Here is a 20,735-nt window from a genome sequence, read left to right on the forward strand (position 1 = left end):
TACAAATGACAGGTGACAGTTAGGAGGCAGTTCTACTTAGGTTAAATAGATTGAATTATATTACTTCCTAGCTGTACTCACAATATATTTGGAAGGTCTGGGTCGCGCCACGGATCTGTCAGGTTTTGGACTTTGGTTCCGGTCTCGCCACGGACGGTCTCTGCGCACAGCGTCTGGTCTCTGCTCTGCTGGTCTGGTCTGGCACTGGTCTGGTCTGTCCGGATACAGCGGTCTCTGCACAGCTCCTGGATCTCTGCACTGGTCCTGGCAAAAGTTCTTGGCAAGGGATTCACGCAGCTCACCCGGCTGTGAGTAGCTTGCAGTTATTTGAGGCCTTCTGCAGAGAACTCAGCTTGTGGTTTTAGGCCTCTGATTTAGGTTCTAAAGTATAAGTTCTAGGTTCTGGAGTATGTAGCTGGAGTCAGTCTGGAACTGATATCTTCTGGATGTTGTGTGGTCCGGCAAAGCTTCCCGCAAGAAAATGGAAAATGAAGTCCTCTCTAGATTTCAGTGGTCCCTTTTTATGTGGTTTGAAAGTGGGTGGGGAGGCTAGCTTTCTAGGCCCAACCCCTTCAGAGTTCTGATAGGTTGGAGAATTCTTTGCGTTCTCACTGGAGAGCAGGATTGTGTGTCAGAATGATGTCATTTAATGGCTTGCAGAAAGGACACTCCCCTGTCAAATTACACACAAATCTATATTTGACCTAAAGACATATTTCATAGATACACAGTGGTTTGAAATTACATGCACCCATCACGTATCACATGAGGTATACTCTGTTCAAACTCTGATGTTTCTAAGAGCTTGCATCCAGAAATGGCAATATTTTGCGCTTTTTAACTGGTTTTGCAATATTGGTTTTTCATTAAAATTGATACACATATACACCCCCCTACTACACATATCTCAGTAACTTTCCATTTGTCTAGCTTAAATACAGTGTCTGTGGTGTCAATAAATGGCGGGGTTTTGCCCCAGAACATCACACAAATTGGAGTTTGGGCTTGAATTGTAGGCAAAGTTTCCATTTTAAGGTTCCCCACATTTCACATTTCTGTCATCCGGTTACCAAGAGTTATCAGTGTTTCTGTAAAATATATATTTTGCTTTCAATTCAGTTCTCAGAGTGTTGGAGTCCGCCTCCAAGACTTGGGTGGGTCAGTGATCACATGTGTCTCCTGGCCGGCAGGTCTTTGTTGATAGGAAACAGTCAAAATCAACATATTCTATTCAAGTGCAAGAGCCTATTGTGTGGTCTCCAGGAGGCTGCCAGCCAGTCTGCCTTCTATCAATCAAGAGGTCATGTGAGATTCTAACTCCTGGTGTGAATCTCTGGAGGTGAGAGGTTTCCCAGCCTTTTGGCCTGTTAATTAAATCAGATTGTCTTCTGGGAACAACATGTAGTTAAGATTTTAATTAACTCCCAGCCTTTGATGTAAAGGCCTCTCCTGCAACTCCTGACATGCAGTTTCCCTGTCAGAGTTTAGACCGCTAGCGCCGCCTTGAGGTATTTATCGGTACTGCGTCCATTTTTTGGATCAGTCTTGAATGAATGCATTCCAAACAAGAGATTTTACATGGAAGTATATTATCCAGGTTCAGCACATGGCACTGGTGTGGTTCTGCAGTAAAATAATTTTGTGCCCGTTGAAGGAATGAATTCCCAATAGTTGTGGGTTGCTTTTGGCAATCAGCATTGCCCCTTTTGCAATGGTTTCAGGCTACTGTGTGTAGTCCAATGGTGGTTTTAGGCAGTGCCCTTCTGTGCTCACAACATAGGCAAAAATGGGTGGCAGCCTATTCTTCATGGATTTTCCTTTGCATTTTCTGTAAGCTCTGGCCATCATGATGTTTTCAATGCCAGTAATGCACAGTTTTTCTGGTAGGGCTCGGTTGAATGGGTAAAAACATCCCACAGTCCTGCTAAGGACTTAAGCCACATCTTGTGACGTGCCACCTGCTAGGCAAAAAAAAGATGCCTCAATTTTGGGGCCCAGCTTAGTCTTGAAGGTGACTTTAGCCTTTATGAGCCCAGGGACAGCAAGTCTTACTCTGTCTTGTTGATCAGAAGACCTGAGATCCCTGTCAGCCGATGTTTGAACCCAACTGTCCTCTCTAAGAGATGGCTGGCTGCATCAGGAGTTAGAAGCCGGGATTCCTGATCCTTTTGCGTCTGACCCATACCCCTATTTGTCCTATTGGGACTGGAGGCTTATGCCCAAGCGTATGGAAGCTTGCTTTGGCGTAACCTTGTAAGTGTTCTAGGCTTTTTCTTGTTGATTTTGTTCATTTGTCCTTTATGTTGCGGCTTGACTGCCAGCTTATTCTTGATCTCCCTGGCTCATTGCTAAAAGGGTCTGGCCAGGGTTCCTGCTTAGACCTAGCCATGCTTTCTGATAGACTCACATCTAACTTACTTTAGCCTCCTCTGATTTTCTCTGGGGGCGTAATTGCATTCCCTATTGCCTCACCTTGCTCTGTCCAGCCTGGACCCTTGCTTCCCTATTGGAGGTTGGTCTTTCAGGACACCAATAACTTCTTGTCCACTCTACGAAAGACTGGAGTCCATGGACTCCAGAAACTGCCAAACTTATATCATTTGGTGAAAGACACAAAAGCAAATACCTATTCGGCGAACCCACTCTCTGCATTTTCTTTGTAATACAGTAGCATTACAGAATTACACTAGTAACAGTGAATTTATCAGTGGTTGTACTGTTAAACCATGCATGAGAACTGTAATTGGGTGTGGTGATTATATGTGTGTTTGGTTACGTGGTGTATACCTAGGATTCTAGTCACCACCAGGGATGGCGCTTGACAAAAAGCCAAGCCCATGTATAAAACCTCTATCAGACATCATGAACCCAACTACACAAACTAAACCAGCAGGGGCAGAGAATCAAGACCCTTTTACTCAATTGGTCTGATAGTAAATCAGCTTGGATTAGATATAAACACGGAATCCAGGAGTTACAAGCTCTAATGCTTACTTATTTGATGATTCCAGGACATCTCCCTACTTTGGGTTGGGATCTACTGGTAATCGGCTGTACAGCCATTTGGCATCTACAGAAAAATATTCAGGGGATACAAATAATTTCAAGATGTCCTGACCTATATCAATATTGCATTTCCTATGTCATCCACCAACCTTCCCAGGCATGGCAAACACAATTGACTTTGCATACTCATGCAAACATGAAAATGAACTGTCACTTTGGTTTACAACCATCATTCTGTATTCATGGGATACATTTAATGGGGTTTCCTCATATCTTTGATCAGCATTCCTTTACCCGGACCCAAAACATATTATTGCAGGAAATTACATAGAGATGTTATGACATACTGACCAATGGCATCCACATCTCGATGCCTGGTTGTCAAGATCAGTTGGTTTGAGGTCAAATGTACAGCTTTTGTCTATCAGGACTTAAGAAAACATTTGTAATGCCTTGTTGCTCAGATAGATCCTTAGGGCCTGATTCATAGAAAAAGTGCCAAGTCCCTGCAAAGTACTCTCCGCGTAAAACAACTTTCAGCCTACCTGAATGCAAAGGTTTGTTTTGTGTGTTCCGGGTATTGATGGGATTTTAACGGCAAAGTAACCCAATGCAAAAAGAAAATAGAGTAGCACCCGGAATGCCCACGACACGCCCCCACGCAAACCAAAACCAGCTACATATACCAACCTTTGTGTCTACCTTTGCGACTACCTTTTCCCCACCATCCTTCACACTGGCAAAACTGTGTGGCCCCCGTAAGGCAAGGCTGCAACCCAGCGAAACTGCACGTAGTCCCCAGTAAGTTAAGGCTGCATCCTGGCAAAACTGTACACACCCCCACGTAAGTCAAGGCTGCACCCCGGCAAAAATGTGCAGGGTTGCCACGTACGTCAAGGCTGCACCCCGGCAAAACCGTGTGGGGTCGCCACGTAAATCAAGGCGTAACTGCGTGCAGGTCCCCGTTAATCAAGGTTGCACCTTGGTGAAACTGTGCACCTCCCCTTATAGCCCCCCGTAAGTCAAGACTGCTCCCCGGTGAAACTGCAGACCATCACCCCTACTCTCAAGGCACCCAAACTGCTGGCCCACATCCCTAAGTCATAGCAGCCCCCTCAAATCCTGACACACCCACCAGCCCCCTCACCTCCGCCACTACCCCAGGCAGCCCCTCAAGTACCAAAACCACCCATCAGCCCACACCCGCTTTACCTCAATTTGGTACAAAGAGCTGTACATGGTTTGATGGTTGGGCTAATGGCTGAAGGTGTTTACTGTTGTGTATTAATATAAACAATGTTTTTGTTTATCTTCTGCTTGCTCACCAAAGTTAGAATAAAAATGCTTTCTGGCCTTAATTATGGAAGGCTTATAATAAGCAATGTGATTCCATAAGATCATTTTATCTTCCTCATAGTACGAGAGACGCCACTTACCCTCTACGTTGTATTTTGTTGACTTGGCTTTGGTGAGGTCTCGAGAAAACTAAAAGGTCTGAGATGGTTGATCAGTCTATGACTGGGTCAAGACCAGAAGTGAAGAACATGTGAGATATTGAGAAAATTAGTAAACATGTGTAAGATTGCCTGACAGGCGTGCCTGGCATCAAATCCTGGGCAACCCCCTCAAGTACGACACAACCCACCAGCCCCCCTCACCTCTGCCACTACCCCAGGCATCCCCAGACAGCCCCCTCAACTCCTGACACCACCCACCACGTACGTCATTGTATCCAATAGGACAATCATATCTACAGATCGCAACTTCCTTTTTAGTTGCACGTCCGAAGTAAAAGGAGATTTGGGTGAATATAGTGACAAAGGTGACACACATGGAATTGACAAATGCCCCTCCAGGCGACAAGGACGAGGATGCTCCCTGTGGATTTCAATCGTTGAAGAGACCAAGCTGCTAAAAAATTGAAGACGTCCATATTATTAAGAAGTCTTTCCGTCATTGGGAGACTGAGATCTTCTGGCCAGACAACAAAATCACCAATGATGATGAGGGTTGGGTATGATACCAGTAAATCTGCAATGTTGCAGGCAAAGCTGATTGTGGGGCTTTCAGGGCGGAAAGCCATTGAAAAGTAGAGGGTATTGTGGCACCAAAGCATACATTTCATCAAATCAATTCACATAAGGAGGAACACCAACTGGGTATAACAGTTCCTTTCATACGACTCCTTAAATGCTGGAGCACCCTAACGTTTTCAAATGCTGTACACCTGCCTGGCATAAATGCGTCCAAACATTAAAGCTTCCTCTGCAAACCAAGATTCAGTAATAAAAACAGATTGTAGCTATAAGTGCCTAAAGCATGCTGGATTTCAAAGCAGTATTTCGTGCGCATTGTGTGCCATATGGGCTCGTTCTGTATGATCGCTGTGTATCCTTGTAGGGAACACTGAAAGTTGGGGCTGCCACTTGAGTTACAGATAGGTCTTTTACAAAACAAGATCACGTTTGCAGCTCCCAAGCACAGAAGAGCACAGGTGGGCTTGCTTTTGGTGCACCCTTTTCATGCTGCCAGCGCTCTCAGTGAGGGCATCAGCTGAGCAGCTCGTGCAGCCCATGCTTTCCATCTAGTTCCTGCTTGTCATTCAGTATGGTTCTATGAACGATTGCCGACTTTCTTTTTTGCTGACCTACACTTTTGCTGACATTTTTGTACTGATTATTTTTACTGCAAAATGCATGCAGTGACCCCCACATGTCCATTGCGACCCCCACCCCCATAAATACCTTACACCAACTTACCATCTGCATTTTGCGGCAATAAAATTAGGAAGAAAATACATCAAAAGTCGATCGGTGAAAGTGTAGATCTGCAAAAGTGGGGTATGGTAATGCTAAAGTTTATTTATAAAGCGCCTACACACAGACAAGTGTTTCAAAGCGCTCAAGGAGGGTGAGAACATGGAGGAAACCAACAGTTGCTCAGAGCCCTTGAAATTCTAAGGTGATAATAGTCTGCACAGGCAGAGTAAGTGCATATAATACAATTAACAGTTCAGATACAGCATATAGGCCTGATTACGATTCTGCAGTTTTAACAAGTGCAATTAAGGGTGAAGACAAGGGAGAACAGACAGACAATCTTTCGGCACGATGCATTCGGATCGTGAAAGCGCGCATACCATCACAGGGAGGCAGAGGTCCATGTGCACCCAGTCGGTGGAGAACTGGGGTAAGTGCAGGGAGAGCCACTCTCTTAGGTTATTTCTGAAGTGTAATGAGGGAGTTTGGGGTGCAGGGCCCAGAGGCAAGTGCGAGGGAGGACTGGCGGGGATGCCCGGGACCTGTGAGACTGTGAGGTTGACCAGGCGGCCAGTCAGCAGGCTGTAAGGAAAAGGAGGGAGAGGGGCAAAGAGCAAAGACTAGGTTAGCAGGGTAGGGGGAGAGAGAAGGGAGGGGAGAAGAGGAAGGTCTTGAGGAGTTTCCCGAACTTAAGAAGATCAGGCTCAAGACGGAGGGCAGCAGGGAGGCTGCTATTCCAGAAGGAGGCACCTACTAAGGATAAGCCACTCCCTCCATTCGAGGGAGACTGGCGTATAACTTATGTACATCAGGGACATGGTTTCGAAAAACCCAAGCACTGCCCGTGCTGTCACAAACTACTGTACTTTTACTGGCCAGCTAATAATTTAAATCCTGCTAACATCGAGTTAGAGAATATGCTTATCACTAAACAGGAGTGAGTAACAACAATGTTATCGATCAAGCAACTTCCTGCTGCGTGCTTGCATCCTGCGCGTAATATCCCCTTACTGCACTGTCATTCGATAGAGGAGGAAGAGGGCTTCTTAAAGTGCCAATGCTGAGTAAAAACTTAGGGCAATTTCTTCCCCTTGTGCAAATTACACTTGAACTGATGCAAAGTTTCTGTGATATGGCCTGACATGGAAAGCATGCTTTTTCTTTGAATTTCCAACTGCCGCGGTATTTTTAGATCTGCAAATAAACGGAGTGAATTCTAACAACACATCACTAGATGTTGACAGTAACCTGCATCTTGCAATAAAAAAAATAAACTGGTTCGTTTTAGTTTGGAATTTGAGGTCAAATAGTATACTGTAATTGGGCCTCATTCCGAGTACGGCGCTAACCAATGGCGCTATTAACGCCTTGGTTGACGCCGTACCCGGACCGGCAGCGCCTTGGTGGATGGCGGAATTACCGCCCCATTCCAAGGTTGGCGGGGCGGTAATTCCCCATTCACCAAGGCTCTTCCCCATTCCCAAATGAGCCCCCATAGGGCTCAATGGGAATGGGGAAGATGCAAATAACGGTGACCGTTCATTACGGTCACCGTTATTGGCTTGGAGGCCCCTTTGCGCCCTCGACTTTAACACCTGCTCAAAGCAGGCGTTAAGGGCGAGGGCGCAAAGGGAACTCGGAGTATGGCGGTAAGGGATCACCGCCACCGGTCTCGTTACCGGTGGCCGCTATCCCTTACCGCCATACTCGGAATGAGGCCCATTGACTTGACAGTACGTTTAAGGGCACAAATCAGTACTAGTCCCAGGAAATGTCCAGGAATCCACAAAATACACCATAATCTTACCTGCTTGTGTGCGCTTACACCGGTAAAACCAGAACATCAAGAAAAGGAAAATGACTGGAATATTTTGAACGCTATTTGCGTTTTTCTCCTACGGTTAGTGATGAATGTGGGGTCTCACATTTCGCACAGTGTTACCTACGTACTGCTAGGTTTGCTATGGTTTCACAAATCTTTGAGGTATGAGAGCTGTCATCCACATCCGAATTCTATTCTCTAAAAAGTGACGGAAGAGGAAAAATGTGCAAATGCTACGGGCAATGAACAAACATGGGGTCTGGTTCTGAGCTCCATGTAAACAGGGCTCAAGCAAGGAATTTTGCCACCCTAGGCAAACAGTCATATTGCCGCCACCCACTTTGGGTCCATGATCAGATCAAGAGTGAAAAGTTATTTTTCGAGAGACGTATATTTAACCCCAGCTGGGAGAGTGGCATGACCCCACCTGCAATCCCCCCTGCAGCTCCCAGGCTCCAGCCCTGGAATTCAAAGGGACAATCAAACCAGCCTAAAATAACATACTGTGATTTAAACAACTCCACTATGTCACATAATGGTTTCAGTGAAAGTCCCAGCCTTATCCTAGGTGTCCTTAACTGACCAACAGTAAAGCAGTGTCCATAAGACTGGATACAGTAAGAACACTATCCAGCAAGTACAAGGATTTGGGCTCCATCAGAGCCTTGCGGTATCCTGGTGGTAATACCACCGGGATACCTCCAATGCAAATAGCGTTACCACTACTCGGTCCAGCGCTATTAGCGCCAGATCACGAGAAGCAGTGCAGCCGTAAGTTCCCATTCCCCATTGGGTCTGTTGGATCAATGGGCGATGGGGACGCTCTTAGCACTGGCGCAATTAGCACCATGCTAATAGCTCCCAAAAACAGGTGCAAAGTGGAGTATTTTACCTCCAGCAAAAAGGTAAAACTTCAAACTTTCCACCAACTCATGTTTTGGCCAGCCATTAAATGTGGTGGTAATACCGTTACCACCACATTTAAGGGCTGTGGCAAAACTTGTGATGAGGCCCTTTGAAAGGTGCTCTATCGACAAAAGACTGAAGACTACTTTGAAGAAAAGGATGTATGTGGCAGCAGACTGCCCCCACTCCCGACAAATATAAGTTCTTCCAATTTGGTGATCCGCCATTTAGAGTTGTGCTCAAAGTCTAACAATCAATAAAGCTTTGCTAGTTGCTACCAGTACTGAGGCAACTGCCCTTCCTTTGTGTCAGCTTCAGGACAGAACGGTTAGCTAAATCAACCCTAACACACAGTAACATGCACACACTCACACTCTCACCCACTCGCACAGCATGCTCTCTTCCATGCACACACACGTACACACACACATACACACACACACACATACATGTATACAGTCATTCTCCCTTCCATACACACATCACACTCACAGCCCACATGCACACACTTCTTCCTTTCTTTGAATTTTGCCCCATCACGTGCCGATGGTGGAAGCTGGATTTTTTAGACTACCTAGCCTCCCTTGCTGCCGGTGGCTGCTTAAATCTCTGAGGGTAAATCTTGCGTTAGCTAGTTCTGCACAGTGCTGGTCGTGTAAAAATCTGCAAAAAGCCAATCATATGCACAGGTGAAAGAAAATCTCTTCAAGTGCATTTCCAAATGGATATATGTTACATGCATGCTTTATCTTGCTCAATAATGAGTCTGCAATGGAAATGCACATGGGGACAGTTACATCATGTAACTGTCAGCGGGTGCATTTCCATTGCAGACTCATTATTGATCAAGATACAGGGGAAGCTGCACTCAACACCAGCCAAAGTGTAAACCAGCAGAGTGACAGCTACAACCCCAGCTGCCAATGTCAGTTACACAGAAAACTGTACGTGTTGACAGCCTTGTTTGGGTTTGTTGTAGGGAAGTTGAGCCATGACAGCGAGAAAACTTATTTACAGAGGGCCTAAAGCAGAGAAAAGATTTGCTCAGTCATTGAAGGCATGCGGGGGATGGTGGAGGGGGAGGCTGAATGTACAAGGGCAAATAGCTCCCTCATACTCACCCAATTATAGATAGGAGGCCAAGGTAAGTAACTCCATGGCACTGCACTTTTTTTCTTGTCCTGCACGCTTCACCGTAATTCAATTAAACTAAAATGTGTTCTGGAGTTTTGGACTTGGTTAATACCAACAGGACATAAGCAGCACTGAATAGGCTGGAAATGAGCACTGTCAGCCTGCCATCCATAAACTTCCACCAGCTCCAATTTGCTCTTTCTCTACTCTATCCCAGTTCGGCTATTGCCACTCCTGAGACCGAGAGGCAGGACAATTACAAAACAATAGGACACCTCACCGGCCTGTGAGTGTGTCTGAGTCTCTCTCAGGCAGGACTGTCACCCCCGGTGACAGGCTGCAGCTAGTGCAGGGCAGTCCATGGACGGTCCCGAAAGAAGATGAAGAACATGTGCATGAGTCTCACTAGGGCACGTGTGGTGCTAATGTGCAGGTGAGGCTTGAGGCCCTGCACACAACATAGCACTGCCCCCACACTCGATCCAAACCGTACAGTGCCCGCTGCGTTGCCTGCTGCGTAGATAGTGCTGAGAGAGCTGCCTTCAAGTAGTTGAAATGACTTGAGAGAGGGAATAATAAATAAATGTATACAAAAAATGTATATGTGTTTATTGCCTTTGGTGGCATTTTCCGCTCCAACAATTTCACAATATTGGAACGCACCTTACCTTGACTAGTGGTACCACCGGCCCTCCATGTAAAATAAGGACAGTGTCACTGCGTGATGAGGATACACTTTTCTTCGTTGCCCTCAATTATGAGCCTATATTTATATAGCTTCAGAATGTCGAGCAAATAAGAAAAGTGTTGTTCTATCACAGAACAGCACTTTCCTTATTTTACATTTTACATGGAGCTCAGAATCAGGCCCACGGTGTTGGTGGGTACACTCGGTGCTTTAAGTGGGATGAGAAATCGAGGGGGGCTGTCATGAAGGGGTGTGGCCTGAGTGCTGGGCATGGCCTAAAGGGTGTGTGGCCAGGGGAGGACTGGCAACCTTTGGCCTGGGGGAAAGACAGTTCAGTGGCCCATGGTGCAGTCCAGCAGCAACCCCCCTTCCCCAGTCACTGACCACAGTGCTGTTTAGGGTCCTTTCCCTGCTAATTCAAGCTCTCCAGTCCTTTTTTCTGTATCTTTCTAAGTGCCACCCTTCCCATTTGAAAAATTGGACATTTCTTTTCACATCAATTTCCCTCTTTAGGGGTGAAAAAACAGCCTCACCATTAGTGATAGTGTTCTTGCAAACAAATGCTCCTGTCCAAAGAAACCCGTGCTCTAGCAAATAAACAAGTTCAAAGACACCTTAGGAGAAGGATGTGGTTTGGGCGAGGAGGGGAAGGATGTGGGAGGAAATGCCCATCGGCACTATACACCTACCCAGGCCAGGCCACAGCCTAGCAGCTCAGAGCAGATCAGGCATTTCTGATTGGCCCATCCTCTTGGTCCTGCAACTGTATTTTCTTTATCTAAAAGCCAGCTGCTCTTTACTGCATAGGTACATATGCAAGTGACTCTGCCATTCTGTAACTAGCCCAGACCCATTTTTAAGCACCTACCACTTGCCCATATTTGTCAAAGTAATCCAACATTAGGACCTCCAAGACCCAGCCAATCACAGGACACCAATCTCCATCCGATAAGCCAATCATCACAGCATCATTTAACTCAAGTCTTTCATGACAGGATGATCATTCTTGCTTTTAACTAAGCTCGTTGGTAGGCATCAGGGATTCCAATTAAATACTCTCAAAATGCACAGCAGTCAAGGACTGATACATGTTAGCAATGGGGAAGCAATGGGGTACGGGATACTCAGAAAGTACAGTCATGTTCATCACAAGAGACTGGCAAGGTAAAGAAAATTGCCCCATGCCTCGCTCTCTGCAGGGGCCTTTTAGGGGGCTGTATTGTCACCCCTTTGCCGTTGGAGTGCATTTGTACCCCTTAAGTGCCAAGGACGTGGTATCTCGTCCTTGTGATTACTTCCCCAGTGCCAAGGACGAGATAGCTCGTCCTTGGCAGCTAAGGGGTTAATGAAGGAGAAAATGTTAGAAGGCTTTGAATGGTGAAATACCAAAATCACCAAAAAAGGCCTTGGCACTGGGGGGTGGAAACCCATGGCAGTTAAAACAACTACCTGTGAAAGTACTTGCGCTTTTGCTCTGATGTATTCAAAGGTAGGTGTTAACTGGCTGGTGCTATCAGGCTCCTGTCCGCTTCCTTTGCTTTAACTCCTCTCATTCTCATCACCACCATTACGGATATGGCAGGGTGCAGGCTGGCTTCAAAAGGAGTGTAACTGCGGCTCCCATTGTGCCCTTTTCTCCCCCTGAGAATTTGTTTTAATAAATGGCTTCAAATGGTGCATTTTACAGCACACTTCAAGTGACAAATTTGGTAAAAATCGAGACAGTTTGCAATTGATTTAGTAGGGTAACTAATGAAAAAGTCCAATGTATCTAAGTCACCAATAGTGCACAGGAGCCTTTCCCAACACATTTTCATGATGTCTTTGCCCACAATATATGCCTTTATGAAAACATGTTCACGCTGGCTGTGCCCATACATTTCCATGCTGGCTGCACCAATGTATACCAGTAGCCCCATAAAAGAACATACACATGTATTTTTTGCTTATAATGCCAGTAATGACACTATAAGAAAGCATGTCCATGACAGGTCTGCCAATATTTGGCTGTTCCCCCAAGTAAGAACATAGTTGGCTTTGGAATTAAAAATGCCATTCCACAATATGGAAACCTGTCCAAACAGGCTGTACCAAAATGCCATTCTAGCCACATAATACACAGCGTGCTTGCTTTATCACAGAATCCCAGTTAAGAAAAATCAATTTCTCAGTGTGAAATAGCTAGACTGGCTGCACCAAAATGCAGGTCTAGCCACATAATAATACATCATGCCTGCGTTATCATAGATCATAGTAAAAAAAAATGCCACGCCAAAGAAATAGCTAGGCTGGCTGCACCAAAATGCCAATCTAGCCAGATAATAATACTGAGCATGCTTGCTTTAGCAAAGATTTCCAGTAAAAATGCCATGCCACAGTAAGACATGGCTAGACTGGCTGCACCAAAATGCCAGCATGGCAATGTAATAACAGTTATCATGCCTGTTGTATTAAAGATGGCAGTAAAAATATCTTACTACAGTAGGAAATGGCTAGACTGGCTGCATCAAAATGCCAGTCTAGCTACTCACTCATTCACAAGCATTCACACCTGCAAGCATACACCATACACTCACTCATATATGTGTGCACTCAGCAGACATACATGCAATTATACACTCAGTAGACGCTCACTCGTTCATTCAGACACACACACACATGCATACATAATGAATTCTTCTTATCCTCAGCCCTGGTCCGGACTCTGCTACACTTGCTCATTCATACATGCACCAAGCACCCATGCAGTCATCATAAACTCACTCATTAATTCACACACGCATTCCTAATGCATTTTTCCTCCTAGCTTTAGGCCTGGTCCAGACTCTGGTGCACTTGCTCTTTCATAAGCATACCCAGCACCACCCTTACATCATACACTTACTCATTCTTTCACACACGCATGCACACACCTAATGCTCTCTTCTTACCTATAGCTCTAGTACAGAGTCTGCTACCTTCTGCACACAGACTCTCTGGAAACAAGTAAGCCCTCCAAATCCTGCACATGTTCAGGAACCAGGAAGCAATGGGTGCTTTCTGGTTCCTGCAAATGCACGCAGGAGCACTACCTTGTTGCCCCAGGCCCTTTAAATGTGCGGGCGGTGCAAAAGAACCCCCATGCACATTCAGAGGCGCAGTTCCCCAGCCTGCATCCACAATGGGTCATACAATGTTGGGAAAGCAAAGGGCGCTGGGGAACAAAAACTGTCAAAGGGAAACAATGTTTCACTTTGACAGATTAAGCCAGCCCAGGAGTGCTCCCTCAGCTGCAGAAAGATGCTGGGGAAGCGCTCAGTTCCAAGTGACGGTACAGTTGGGGTGGCAGCCTCTCACTCATTATGGATGAACCACCACTGCATACCATTTAAAATAAGTTTATAAATACCTCAAGGAAGCAAAGAAATGCTAGATTAGGAATTCTGTACAGGCAATGTGAAGTTTAATTACAGTCACAGAACTCACACTTAAAGCGACACTGCTCTGAGCCTATACTTAGATTGATTGCTGCTAACATTTAGGCATTTATAAGAATCCATTACTTATTTAGCACTTTCGCCAAACCACTTTACATAAAACTCTTATTTTAATTTGTTATTACCCAGCAACCAAAGTGTATACTCCTAGGCGACATCTGAAGGATGAAAGTTTGAGTAAATGTTGCTAGGATTCAAACCTGTGACTGCTAAATCATACATAGATTCCAGCAGTGAACACGTAACTAACTGAGCTATCTTACCAACTATTTCTCCTTCAAAAGTGCATACTACAGCATTCAGTAATGCATTAGATCTGGGGTTTATATTTATTATTAATATACTGCCTATATTTACAATGCTTGAAAGCAAGAGGAATAGGTCATGGCCGACTAGTATACGTGATAATAGTAGTATTATGTTTCTTTTTAAAAGGGCTGGAAGGGGCGGTAGAGGATATTGGGTAGGTGTAAAGTCTGGAGGGGGTTGCTGTACTTCTGCTCTATATGGTTGGGACAAAGGCACAGAGCACCCCATCCAAGGTTCTCTATATAGCAGCTTGACGAGCAGCCAAAGCTTAAGCACTCAGGAGGTGATGCAGGAAGGTTCTTAAGTACAGTGAGTCCCCAAGCCCCCACAATGGAATGTCCAAGCACTATGTTAGGTGTTAACACAGCTTCTTTATATAAAATAAGGTTCAGTAATATATATACATATAAATAATGACACTTTGTACTCAGGCAGTTCTATTCAAAAGGATGGCAAATATATACACTGTATGTGGTACTACACAAACCTTAAATTCAGTAATAAATGCACCAAGTGCAGACAGTTTTAAGTAGATATGTGGATTCTTAAGTGATGTATACGAGCATAGATCAGGGAAGAAAGGCAGGTTAGTTGTGAACAGTGGCAGAATGCTTTCTTTAGTCAAGATACACAATTATGTGTGAGGATCCCCCACCTGGGCAACCTTTGAAGGAAAAGTTAGGGAGTAACTTATGTTTTCTTTTACAGCCCAGTCCAAAAATGTTCAATAACCCTCTACTTTCTTTTTAAAGGTTCTACCACCCCAATGTACCAGAGAGGCCATGGGAGAGAAGGATCCAAGACGAATCTAGAACCCCTGTATGACTCCTGAGGCTGGAAGATGCTCTTCCTTGTCACACTACCGTTGGTACCTTGGCAGGTGAAGTGGCAGAGGTTCTTGGTTTCACTCAAGGATTCCCCTTGAGGATCGACCCCACTTAGAAGAAGGAGCCACTGGGATGCTCATTCCAAGACAAAAATTGAAGCAAAGTCTCTCTGAATTGCAGCAGTTTTTTTCTTAGCGGTGCTCTCTGTTGGTCACCGATTTCTGCAATTGTAGGAGTCTTGGGAAGATGAAACTTGCTGTGGGCTCCTAAATGGCTTGGCAGATGAGAGTCAGACCCCTGGGGACCTTCAATGACTTCTGGCAGCAACGTGTGCACAGGTCACTTTTGGTGTCAGGTTTCGGAATATAGCAATTTTCCACCTTTCGCTTCTTCAGTGCTGCAGCCACAGCACAGACCTCTGGATGGAATCTGGTGACCTGGACTTCAGCACTAGAGTGGAGCATAGCCCCTCACCAAGTCTGGACCCTTGGGACATCTTTGTTGACTTCTGGTGGTGGGAAGCCCACTGGCTGACCTTCCTCTGCACTCAACAACCCTGGACCTTTTCCAGTGGCAAAAAGTGGCCAGTGATGATGGAAAGGATGTCCCTTGAAGTATTCTTCACCAGTTTGGAGCTTTAGCAGCTCCAGGTGTCCAGCAGCACTATGCCAATGTACTCCCTCTTCTGGGCGCTACACTGCAACAGGCTCCCAGCAGTCACGAACACTCCTTCAGACCCTGGTTAAAACCAATAGACTTATTCGACTCTCAATGTCCAGGCACTCCTCTTCTGGATTCATGGATGCCCCATTCTCCGGATGGAAGGCACACAGGAATGGGTTCCAGGGTACTTCTGATGAAGAGCAGCGGTTTGCTCAATGGTCCCTCGTAGCTCGTTTTCTCATAATGCACTTAATACCGAAGAGGTTTCTGAGCACAGACCCGGGATTCTAACCTGTGTTGCTCTGCATCGTCTTGATTCCAAGATGAGCATGTTGCCCCTGAGCTATCCCCTCTGGAGTAGCAGCTGCAATCTTCCTCCTCCAGCTGGAATCCAGGATCAGCTTCGGTTTTGACTTCAGCTTCTGAACAAATTGGTGAGTGCAGGGACCCTAGTTATACATATATGTTCCCCATTCACTCAGGCTGAGCCAGGCTCAGCCAACCAATCACGCAGAAGGGCATTCATGCAGACAGGCGGCCAATCAGGCTCACAGGCATTCAGACCATTCACTCCACCCAGTCACCCATAGCAAAGAATGTGGATTTAGGTAGGCAGTTTCAGGCAGGGCTGTCTCAGGCATTGTGTCACACAAAGAAACCAGACACCCACAATACAGAACGTGAGTTCACTTCAGACTTCATTAACACTGGTCCCACCCCAAGGGTGCCCACAACACACAGCCCCTGGGAAGGCTCAAGTCAGTCTGACAGGGGGCAGCCCCAGCACCATATTTATGGTATTGCCACCTAATAGCCAGTTAGGAAGAAAATGACAGATGCAGGGCTTCGCAGGACTTTGGGAAACAAGGTAAAAGGCAATAGAAACCAAGAGGCCACAGTGGCCATCTTGCCTTTCTTCGTGAATCCATGGATTCCTATGGCATGGCCTGGGTGGCCCAAAAATGGAGGACACTCAGTTCCACTGCCAAGTCAGCATGTAGCTGCAACCAGCCTATGCCCTGCTCTCTGGCCAACACACAGGTGCCCAAAAACACACAAAAGGGGTACAAGGGCGTACCCCCGTGAGGTTGGAATCATGGAAGGAGACACAAACAGATTAAATGTAAAACAAAAGCATTTATCAAAGAAAATGTCAAGATGGTATAAGGCAAAACAATGTGTAGGCATGTCAACCTTATACTAAACAGTGTTCCAAAAGTAAAGTTCTGAGCTATGTCGGGCTCACTCTTCAAATTACCAATGGGGGTCCTGGGAGTCCCTCTGCCAGACATTAGTCCTGGTTATGAGAGACTTACCCAGAGTCTTTAGCTCACTACCTTTCACAGAGAAGAAATATCCCAAACATATCAGTCTATGTCGTGCCGTGGGGCAGTCCAGCACCGAAATGCTAGGCAATTCTCCTCTGAACAAGAGTACCAACAGCATCCCCAGACACGTGTTTCAGTCTGGTTGGACCTCATCAGTAGGGAGGAGCTGTGCCTCTCTAAGAATAGTGAGCAAGGGGTCCACGTCTGGATTCTCCTAGTAACTTAGGGTGAGACCAAAAGTTACTTAAATATGCAAATTACCAATGGAGGTCCTGGGAGTCCCTCTGCCAGACATTAGTCCTGGTTATGAGAGACTTACCCAGAGTCTTTAGCTCACTATCTTTCACAGAGAAGAAATATCCCAAACATATCAGTCTTTGTCCTGCCTTGGGGCAGTCCAGCACCGAAATGCTAGGCAATTCTCCTCTGAACAAGAGTACCAACAGCATCCCCAGACACGTGTTTCGGTCTGGTTGGACCTCATTAGTAGGGAGGAGCTGTGCCTCTCTAAGAATAGTGAGCAAGGGGTCCACGTCTGGATTCCCCTAGTAACTTAGGGTGAGACCCAAAGTTACTTAAATATGCAGATTACCAATGGGGGTCCTGGGAGTCCCTCTGCCAGACATTAGTCCTGGTTATGAGAGACTTACCCAGAGTCTTTAGCTCACTATCTTTCACAGAGAAGAAATATCCCAAAAATATCAGTCTTTGTCCTGCCGTGGGGCAGTCCAGCACCGAAATGCTAGGCAATTCTCCTCTGAACAAGAGTAACAACAGCATCCCCAGACACGTGTTTCGGTCTGGTTGGACCTCATCAGTAGGGAGGAGCTGTGCCTCTCTAAGAATAGTGAGCAAGGGGTCCACGTCTGGATTCCCCAAGTAACTTAGGGTGAGACCCAAAGTTACTTAAATATGCAAATTACCAATGGGGGTCCTGGGAGTCCCTCTGCCAGACATTAGTCCTGGTTATGAGAGACTTACCCAGAGTCTTTAGCTCACTATCTTTCACAGAGAAGAAATATCCCAAACATATCAGTCTTTGTCCTGCCGTGGGGCAGTCCAGCACCGAAATGCTAGGCAATTCTCCTCTGAACAAGAGTACCAACAGCATCCCCAGACACGTGTTTCGGTCTGGTTGGACCTCATCAGCTAAAGACTCTGGGTAAGTCTCTCGTAACTAGGACTAATGTCTGGCAGAGAGACTCCCAGGACCCCCCTTGTCAATTTGCAGCTCACTCTTCAGCCACTTTCCCCCAAATGTCAACCAGTGTATCATAATGTTCTGAAAGACCAAAGAAATATCGAGGCTTAGTACCACAAAATGAAATATGCCAATCACGGGTCAGAAAGATACAAGTATCTTTTATTCTGTACAGTTTTCAGAGCAAACAGATAGCTATCTGGCTCCCAACACCTCGCAGTGTGTACCAGCAGACACAGTCCGGGGTGAGAGTGCTAGAGATCTAAACACGGACGTTTTTATACAGTTTTTCAAACAGTGTCTAGCCCCTCTCCAAACTAATAAGTTACATACTACGGTTCGTGCCCAGTTCACATGACAAATATTACAATATTGTACAACGGATTTAACAAGTTTGGATGTCCATGGAGTTACAATGGTGGCGTTGGTTCTCTGATCCACAGTAAGCCTTGTTTCAAGAATCACTACAATGCAGTTCAGCAAAAACACACGATCTGAGTTTGTTCTACATTGTCTCATTGTTTATATGAGGATGAGGCTTATGAGTGCAAACAACACTTGGATTGCAGTTCATGCGAGTCACAAAGTTTCTTTGCATATGACAAACAGTCTGCTCTCGGTCAGCCTAAACATTAACAAAACTCAAAGGTTGTTCAGCTCGGCTGCAAGTCGAAAACACAGTCCTCCATTTTAGAACCCAAAACAATAGTTGAAACCAAAATGGCGGACGATTCTTAAAATGGCGGCAAAGCTGATCAAATATCAAAACCTTTCAGATGTGGTTTTCAGTGCAACGCGAATGGGCTTAGACCAATATTCATAACAAGGCGGTATTATACGAATACGGTTTAACAAACCCTCCTTTTGGCCTAAGCCAAGAGCATTACTCAAACATATAGCTTTACTCAAAACCCCACGTCTCAATGTCCGTACATCCTGAATCACATTCTTCAGAAATATCGATCGCCATAAGTTCCCTGACAGTAATATCCTTCATTATAATAGTGTTAGCAGTTTTCTTGGATGCATGTACCTCTGGTCCTAATGTACCTATCGTTTGTGTACAACATCCTCCTAACATCGAACATATGGGAGGAACACATTGTACACAGCAACAACAAAACAGAAGAACACCAATAACTATCATTAGGACTGCAAAGAGCTTCCAACCCCTTGAAAGTAGTAAGTCCCAGAGAACTTCTCCGACGCACTCACAATGCTGCCTGCTACTCCGAGATCAGAGATTGAAGCACCAGCGAGGGGTTCTGTTTCTTCTGTAGCGTGTGGCGTCGGGTGAGGGATCTTCTTAACGTGTGTTGCATGTATCCAGTTCTTCTTTCCTGCCACCCGCACTGCCGTCCTGGTGACCAATAATACCTGGTAGGGTCCGCGCCAGCGAGGCGCAAGACAGGAAGACCTCTCGTAGGCCTTCACCAGGATCCAGCTACCGGGCAGTATATCGTGTCCTGGGCCCGTAAACCGTACAGGTAAGGCAGCATTCACCTGGTGGTAAATGAAATACAGATTTTTAGTCAATTGATTACAGTAATCTATGAGCAATACATTATCCACATCCCTCAGGGCTTTAGGTTTAGGGAGACCCCAGATATTAGCAGGCCTTCCCATTACCACCTCGAACGGAGAGAGCCCAGTTCTAGTCTGTGGTGTGGTGCGCATAGCTAACAACACAATAGGTAAAGCGTCGGGCCATTTTAGCTTAGTGTCGGCACATGTTTTTGCAAGTTTGTTTTTCAAAATACCGTTGTGTCTCTCTACCAACCCCGCACTTTGAGGGTGCCTAGCTGAATGAAAACGTTTCTCAATCCCTAGGGCAACACATATTTGCAACATTACGGCTGCGATGAAATGGGGGCCGTTGTCCGACCAAATTATCCTCGGGAGCCCAAATCGAGGGAAGTACTCTTTCACCAGGAGCTTTGCGGTAGTCATGGCGGTAGCATCTTTGACAGGGAAAGCCTCGACCCATTTGCTAAAAGCACAAATGATGACAAGAACATATTTCAAGTTATTACATCGCTCCATTTCAATAAAATCAAGGTGAATGGTTTCAAAGGGGACAGAGGGGGGCCCGAAACTTCCCCTTGGAGTCACTGTCCCTTTACCCACATTGTGCTGCAGGCAAATCATGCAATTCTGAACATGTCTCTTTGCAGTTTCCAAAATTTTATCATTCACCCAAACCTGCTGTAATATCTTCGTAATTTGCTGGGCACACACATGCGTTGGACCGTGTGCCATTGTAACCATTGCTAACACATAAGAATCAGGAAGCAACCATTTCCCGTTGGATGCGTCCACCCAACACCCTTCATCATCCAATTTTCCCATGCCTTCAGCCCACTTCCTAGACTCTTCAACTGAGGCATCAGTCTGCATGTCTCGCACAGACCCAATGCCTTCATCTATTATACAAACATCTCTCACTTCCCTCGAGGTGTACATGTCTGTGCTAAGGTCTGTGGCTGTTTGTCTAGCTATCAAATCTGCAAAAGCATTTCCTCTGCCCACATTGTCTATGACCTTGCGATGTGCTGCACATTTCATGATCGCTAATTGTTCAGGGAGTGAGAGCGCTGAAAGTAGTTGTACTATTAA

This window comes from Ambystoma mexicanum, chromosome 6q (assembly GCF_040938575.1).
Source record: "Ambystoma mexicanum isolate Mex_15411 chromosome 6q, UKY_AmexF1_1, whole genome shotgun sequence".
Classification (NCBI taxonomy): domain Eukaryota; kingdom Metazoa; phylum Chordata; class Amphibia; order Caudata; family Ambystomatidae; genus Ambystoma; species Ambystoma mexicanum.